Genomic DNA, 8170 nt, shown 5'->3' on the forward strand with positions numbered 1-8170 from the left:
CGGCTTTATTAGGATAATAGTGAATTGATTAAGTTACTGTTGACATGCTGTCATTGTTGGGCCAAGTTGGTATCGTTATTTTTTAAATCTTTATTTGACAACAAGTTATGGTATTCAAAGAGCTATCATTGTATAATTTATTGAACAATATATATATATATCAAGTTTATGAGCCAACCTTTAACCAATAAAGTAGTTATATTAAATGCCCAATACATATTAATGTTTTTTATTTTACTTTGTAAGAACTTTTTAACAAATAATGACGTATAATAAAATAAATTATGAAATATATCTCGCGCCAGAAACAACAATGTATAATGTTTTATTCATTTTGAAAACTAGTAAAAATATATGTCATATAAAAATAAATATGTAACACCACTTCATATGAGCAAGTATAACACACATCTATCCTATCAAGTAATACTATCATTGTCACAATTATAAAATAATCACCAATTGCAATTCGGCCGAAATTTTTGTAAGCCAAGAAAAGTTTACATTCTGATGGTGGGGTCAGTCAACAAACGTACATGAATACCATCTTGGTTTTATAGATGACATAATAATATACCTGTTGAGCATGTACCAGTTTTCTTTCTTTTGAGACGATGAGTTGGCAGGGGTATAGTTGTGTAGTTCCACCAATGGGAAAAATTGTTGAATCACTTCAGCAACCAATACTTAATAAAATACAAGTAAAATTTACATTGAACGTAAATATAGAAAGAGTCAAAATAAAACTCGAAAATTTAATCATCAAATTATGAAATAAAATACACAGCTATGTCATCACAATATCAACATTTAAGACTATCCTAGATTTCAAACCACAAGTCACAACAGTCACAGAAAAGCTAATAGAAGTTGTATCAAACCTACATGTTGGCTCTGTGATGAACATATGAGTTTGGCCAGTTGCATAGCTAAAGACAGCTTTTTTTAGGAATTCATGGCTTATAGGACACAGTCTTGTAGCAGAATATTTCTTGGGTGGTGCTAACTCAAGTGTGTCCAGGTGATCCATGCTGATAGTAACCATATGTAATATGGGCTGCGCAGGTGAGTCAGTTACGAAAATCTTTAATTTCTTGCGAAAAGAACCATCAAACCAAAAATTTGATAATATTACCAAATACTATGAAAGTGCAGACAAAACAATTGGTTACGAAAGTAAACAATATGGAGCGACAACAGAAATAGAATGATTGTGGCATGCATGCCATTGTATTTATGCCCCGCTTTTTCATGGGCAGGACCATAGATAAGTTATATCTTTACATAATCGAGATGTCTTCTTCACAGTATCTTTTGAGTTGGAGCACTTGTCACCTTTTCTTTCAGAAGTGAGATACTGTAATGCATGCGCATTTATGACAATAACTGGAAAAGTGTGTTATTTTTATGAAGGAAATGTAAATACAATTTGATGTTGGCATGTGATTTGGGGACTAATAATTGCATAGAAAGTATCAAGACATGAAAAACGAACCAGAAAGAGATTGGACGTGCATAAATGGTTATATCTACATAAAATGGAACTGACAGCCTTCTGATGAGTTTGTTTAAAGTTTCACACAAAACTACACAGGGGATATATGCGCAATTTAAAACTAATAGATTAAAAGCTAGTTAGCACTACCCACCACAAATTTTGGAGCTATTATTTTACAAACAAATAGTGGGATTGACCGTTACATTATAATACTTACTTGGCTGAAATGGCGAACGGAATGCTAGTCAAGCATCCTAATCGCTAGGCCATGCCACTTCTGATGACAAATTAGTGACAACTGTATGTAATAAACAATAAAGATTTCACCATATATACATATATAATAAACATCACGGAGTTCTTTGAAAAATCCATTATAAACCCCAGCAATCATCTTAAAAGTAATAACGGATACTTACAAAGAATTTTGCAAAAAAAAAACAACAAACAAAAAAACCCAAAAAACCCAGCAACAAAAAGATCTTTAATGCTAATTTTATATTAAGTTCTTAACTGTTTTATATTGGTGATTTTATTCGCCTATTACCGTATTTTACGTCTTGTAAGACGTAATTTTCTCTTTAAAAATTCCTTGAAAAATCCCTTTGCGTCTTCCAAGACAAAAGTAATGGGTTAAGGCAAGAGGTTAGCCTAGGGTCTACTCAAAACGGCCTTTTACTCAGATAATAATCTTATTACTTACCAATTACAAGAATCTTCAATAGCATAAAACATTCAATTTAACTAATAGTGTCGATATACTGTGAATAATACGGTGTATTTGACTGTATTTACTCAGTAGGTTAAAAAAATCAAGGCTGCATCACATTGTTGGTTTCTGAGACAAAATATATTTTCTTAGAATCGTCTTTCCAAAATTAGGGTGCACCTTCCACGATGTAGCGTCTTGCAAGGCGTAAAATACAGTAACAATTACCATACAGCAGAGATTACTAAATAGCTGTTGATTCACAAATGGATACTTCCGGTAGTTTTTTGTCATATCATGAAGTTTTGTTTGTTTATAATTAAGCGCAAAGCTACACAACAAGCTATTTCTGCTCTGCCCGCCACGGGTATCGAAACCCGGTTTTTGTCCATAGACACACCGCTGTGCCACTAAGGGTTACATTATGAAGACTCCCATCTTTGTGCAAAAGGATGACAGTTATTTCCAGATGGGGCCCGGCATGGCCAAGCGTGTTAAGGCGTACGACTCGTAATCTGAGGGTCGCGGGTTCGCATCCCTGTCGCGCTAAACATGCTTGCCCTTTCAGCCGTGGGGGCGTTATATGTTACGGCCAATCCCACTATTCGTTGGTAAAAGAGTAGCCCAAGAGTTGGCGGTGGGTGGTGATTACTAGCTGCCTTCCCTCTAGTCTTACACTGCTAAATTAGGGACGGCTAGCACAGATAGCCCTCGAGTAGCTTTGTGCGACATTCCAAAAACAAACAAACAAACAAACAATTTCCAAATGTAACCATGTGTTGTAGTGGCTAATAAAATACAATAAAACAAAATTTAATGAATCCTGTTCTTTCTCTTTCCGTTAAGAAAGCCATTTATACAATTTAAACAGTTATGTGGTAATAACAAATACAAAAATTATCATGTGATGTAATCAATGAAAACAACATCATTCCCCCTGTGTTTTGTTTAATAACTGTGCATAATTTATTGAAATATCATAATTGGTCAGTTAAATCTTCTCATGGAATGAGCAACATGAAGAAAAGCAAATCGAGAGCAATGTTGCTGTAATTGACCCAATATTCAACGCTAAAAGTAGTTACAACCACATGATTTGGATGAACGGTAACAATGGGATACGAATACTTAATACAACTACGAAGAAGAGCAGCGGATTCAGCAATATTACAGTTTAGCTAATTCATCTTAACATGAGTTAATCGAGTTGAAAATAGGTTAATTGGCAGTTCGTGTTATAAATACGAACACTAGGCCCTTATCGTTTGGGGAACTGTTTCTAGTCTGTCGTTGTAAACCATTAGTAGCTCTTACATTATGACGCCGGACATTGCCAACCAAACTCTGTATAACTCTCTACGGGGAATCGTAGTAAACACAGAGTGTGTGATTTCACATTTCGTTCAGACTACAAATATGGTAGGAAAGGAACTGTAAATAAATTTTTAACAATCTCACTGTGATCTGTTATTTCTTTTCTTTGCCAAAAACGCAAATTTCTATGAAGAAAATATGAAGTAGAAACCGAATGTATTCCGTGACTCACTATATACTCTCGTGACTCACTATATACTCTCGCTGCAACAGACAAGTTTCGCCGAATTTACGGTTCGTAAGTTGTTTACATTTCTTCACTATATGAGGACTATTTTGTTTATTTGTTTTGCTCTTGCAAACAGCACTAATTGGATGTGAATTCAGCGAAGCTAGTCTTTTACAAAATCTCAAAAAAAAATTGTATTAAAATCAACCATTATATGACAAACCATCACAATCATTATTATCCATTATTATTCAGTGAACTAACTGGTTTATATCTTTATTGAGTTGAGACTTTGTTCTTTTTAAATGTAAACTCATTCAACTTGATAAGCTTTGGTAAAGCGACATAACTCATAACCAGCAATTTACGGCTGACATATTATGTACACTTCTTATGGTAAAGCGACATAACTCATAACCAGCAATTTACGGCTGACATATTATGTACACTTCTTATGGTAAAGCGACATAACTCATAACCAGCAATTTACGGCTGACATATTGTGTACACTTCTTATGGTAAAGCGACATAACTCATAACCAGCAATTTACGGCTGACATATTATGTACACTTCTTATGGTAAAGCGACATAATTTATAACCAGCAATTTACGGCTGACATATTGTGTACACTTCTTATGGTAAAGCGACATAACTCATAACCAGCAATTTACGGCTGACATATTGTGTACACTTCTTATGGTAAAGCGACATAACTCATAACCAGCAATTTACGGCTGACATATTATGTACACTTCTTATGGTAAAGCGACATAACTCATAACCAGCAATTTACGGCTGACATATTATGTACACTTCTTACTTCACTGATGGTACTAACGGATGAAACGATTTTTATCAACCTCACTGTAAATTTACATTACGAATACTTCTTGTTAATAGATCATACTTGCCAGCATAGGCTTTATATGCCATAAGACATGGCTAGGTGGGTTAAGGCGTTCGACTTGTAATCCGAGGCTCGCGGGTTCGAATCCCTGTCACACCAAACATGCTCGCCATTTCAGCCGTGGGAGCGTTATAATGCGACGGTCAGTCCCACTATTCCTTGGTACACGATTAGCCCAAGAGTTGGCGGTTGGTGGTGATGACTAGCTGCCTTCCCTCTAGTCTTATACTGCTAAATTAGGGACGGCTAGCGTAGATAGCCCTCGTGTAGCTTTGCGCGTACCATGTTTCTAAGAATGAAATACCACATCTTTCTCCATGCTTGTAAGAAAAGTACACATCAACCTTAACCAGTCCAGAAAGTGTGTAACAAGTTTGTAAAACGTTTTACCAAAAGTCATCAATATAACACTATCTCTCATTTGTTTGAAAAGGACCAGTCTATGGCTGCTGCTAACTCTGCAAAATAAATGGACTCTTCCAATTACATTCCTAAGAAACTACATTATCTTGCACTTAGATGCATGCATACTGTCGTGTCCGCTGCTCCTCAATTTCTAACCTACACTTCTTTTGGACTTGTATATCATTCTCAAATTCTCAACTGTGGATTGAAACGTTCAACTGAAGATAAGCATGTCATCCGCACAGATAAGGCATCTTTACCATTGCAGTCCTTTACATGTAAGCTTTATTAGCGTCACAGAAGTGGCAGGTGCATTACACAGAGTAAATGCCATAATGTAGAATTTATTAAGTCCTTTTTGATTGCTGAAAGCAGTCTTAAGTGTACTTTTATTGTCCAGCTTGATATGTCCATATCCAGAAGCTGTATATAACGTATTGAAACAATATATACCTTCCCACAGATCCAGACATTCATCAGTGCACGATAAAAGAAAAGTGGCAAAACAAATTAATGCATTTACCCTCCTGAAGTCCACTTGAAAAACTGTGCAATCACCACTGGGAACGAACGATCATACACTCTCTGAAGAGTATTGTATTCCATTCTTCAATATACACTCAATTTCAGTACTCGATTTATCCATAGCGATTTAAGGAAATCTGCACAGTAGTTGTTCACTCGTCGCCTGTATCCTGGTGTATACTACCACAACAACATCAGAAAAATCCCTGTCTGTGTTAAAGTCATATTGTTTACACATATTTAACTGAAGACTTCAAATATTCTAAAAAATTTAGACACTATACACTGATTTCAAAACTAGCTCTCTGGCGAGTTTGTAACACTTCTGATTCTCTTATCATAATGGTCATTCTCATTGGAAACTGAACAGCCAAGTGCTCATGGCTACAGATTACCCATGATAATGCATCTGTGTGTAGACAAAACACTGTTTGGAAAAGTGCAACTCACTTTCCACAGAAAAAGAAAACAGTGTTTCATGCATCATCTATATCACTACATCAGATTGTGATAGACTACATCTATAGTATACAATGAAATATTGCTTGTATATTAGGAGGAAGGATATTATCACTTCCCTTTTAATGTGCAAATGTACCATTCAGTGGTTTTGTTCTAGAACTGAGAAAAACTGGTAATATTGCTTGTATATTAGGAGGAAGGATATTATCACATCCCTTTTAATGTGCAAATGTACCATTCAGTGGTTTTGTTCTAGAACTGAGAAAAACTGGGTAACATTTTAGTAGTAGGTTATTCCATACTATATCAACGTCTGAACCCAGATCAGAAACAAACACCTTCATTCAGTGCATGATGTTGCCAAGACGAGACCACAAAAAGCAACTCTACATCTATCTTGTCACAATTTTCCGTTCTAACTAGCCACAATAGTTGCTTTTCATGTAGCACCAGAAAAAGGCAAGACTGAGTGAGGCTGTGCTGCAACAGTATTCACCAAATACTCAACCGTACACTGATGTCTTTTTATCGGTTCTACCACATAATGTCTAGTACATGGTTTTCTCATTTCTGAACTATCTGCCATGACATTTGGTGCAAACTGACTGTTGTAATTATTCAAGATGGCAGACAAAACCAACACAAGTTCTACTATTTTTAACCATTTGGTACTACAGCGGCCATTGCTCATTTTTGGCCTTCTTGAATTTGTTGCAACCTTGATCTTAAAGTTGCACACGTTCTATTGTTATCTAGAGCAATAAGATAAAGAAAGTTATAAACCTACTGACTTGTGAAATCACAATGAAAGCACGGACTCCTTTCTTCGCACTATTGTTACCTTTATGAGCCCAATCTTGGCTCAATTTATGGTATGGGCGTGATAAGTGGACTAAAAAAAGCCCTGTTGCCTCATTGGGAATCGTGGTAGTTACACCACAACAGCTTGTGGCATTTTCAAAACGGGAGTTAGTTGGTTATATTCCCTTTGACCCTTGATGGTCGTCACAGACTCTGACAGCTATCTTAGGGCCAGGCCTATCCCTACAGATGCCACTAATGTTGATTTATTTTTCTGCTACAGGTTGCAGTTTAATATGACCACTTCAAACCTTAAACGACGTAGTAATATGAACTGTCTCTGTGAGAGATGATATGTCTCTCAGACCCTTTTGGTGTTCTATGGGTTTGCTTGATAGCTTCCCAGTTAGGATATTGATGAGTATTTAATCAAGATCCCTAAAATACGTACTTCGAAATGCCCCTTCCATACGATTCCCTTTACTCTTTTTATGATAGCAATGTCAAGTTTATTACAGGGATAAAGCTCCCAGAACACACCGGATTCACACTGCTAGTATCCAGGTTTCGATACCCGTAGTAGGCAAATCATATATAGCTCATTATGTAGTTTTGTGCTTAATTCTAAATAATCAATCCATCAATCAGGGACAAAATAACAATAATAAGTTTGATGAATTTTGAGTAATCCATTAAATTATCTCCAAAACAAAATCTTAACTGAAATATTGAGATTTACCTTTTCTTTTGGTATAAGTTTTATTAACATTTGTATTGAACTAAGAAATTAAACTGTTGACCCTCACTTTTTATTTTTGCCCTCTGTTGTAATTACTATTGAAACTGTGAAAATCATTAAATTTCCTACCTACTCAAATACAACTTGTTAGTGGACAAAGCTAAGATTTGTATGTGTAAGCTCTGCACTCTTATGTAGTTTTTTTTAGCTTATATAGTTTGGTTTGAAAGCAAAAATGTTTTAAGTTGGTGAGGTCAAGAGCTGTAAAATTTAACTGTATGATTTGTATTATAAATTTCAAGTTTATAAAATTAATAGAGTAGTCGCAAATGTAGCATTTGCAACTTAGAAATATTTTTTTTCACGAACTGTATGCCATTGAACTCTGTTTTTCTTGTGCGTTTACAACAGGTGGTAAAATGTTGCATTTCAAGGCACTTGAAATCTATATGGGAATTTTATTTTGTCAATTAGCAATGGTTTTCTCTTCCTTTTATGCCATGGAAAGGCATGAATTAGTATAATGAGGTTTCCTCCAAGTTTAGTTATTTTTATGGAAGAAATTTCGTCTGAAGTATT

General features: G+C 35.4%; 1 long non-coding RNA gene across 1 annotated transcript; it reads right to left on the reverse strand.

The window, feature by feature from the left end:
* Positions 1-213: 213 nt before the first annotated feature.
* On the reverse strand, positions 214-2350 carry LOC143223707 (uncharacterized). The gene is made up of 3 exons (XR_013013056.1): positions 2202-2350; positions 1716-1796; positions 214-686 (listed from the first exon to the last, which is right to left on the reverse strand). It is a non-coding gene; the product is annotated as an uncharacterized LOC143223707 (long non-coding RNA).
* Between the last annotated feature and the right edge of the window lie 5820 nt (positions 2351-8170).

This window comes from Tachypleus tridentatus, chromosome 8 (genome assembly GCF_004210375.1).
Source record: "Tachypleus tridentatus isolate NWPU-2018 chromosome 8, ASM421037v1, whole genome shotgun sequence".
In the NCBI taxonomy this organism is placed as follows: domain Eukaryota; kingdom Metazoa; phylum Arthropoda; class Merostomata; order Xiphosura; family Limulidae; genus Tachypleus; species Tachypleus tridentatus.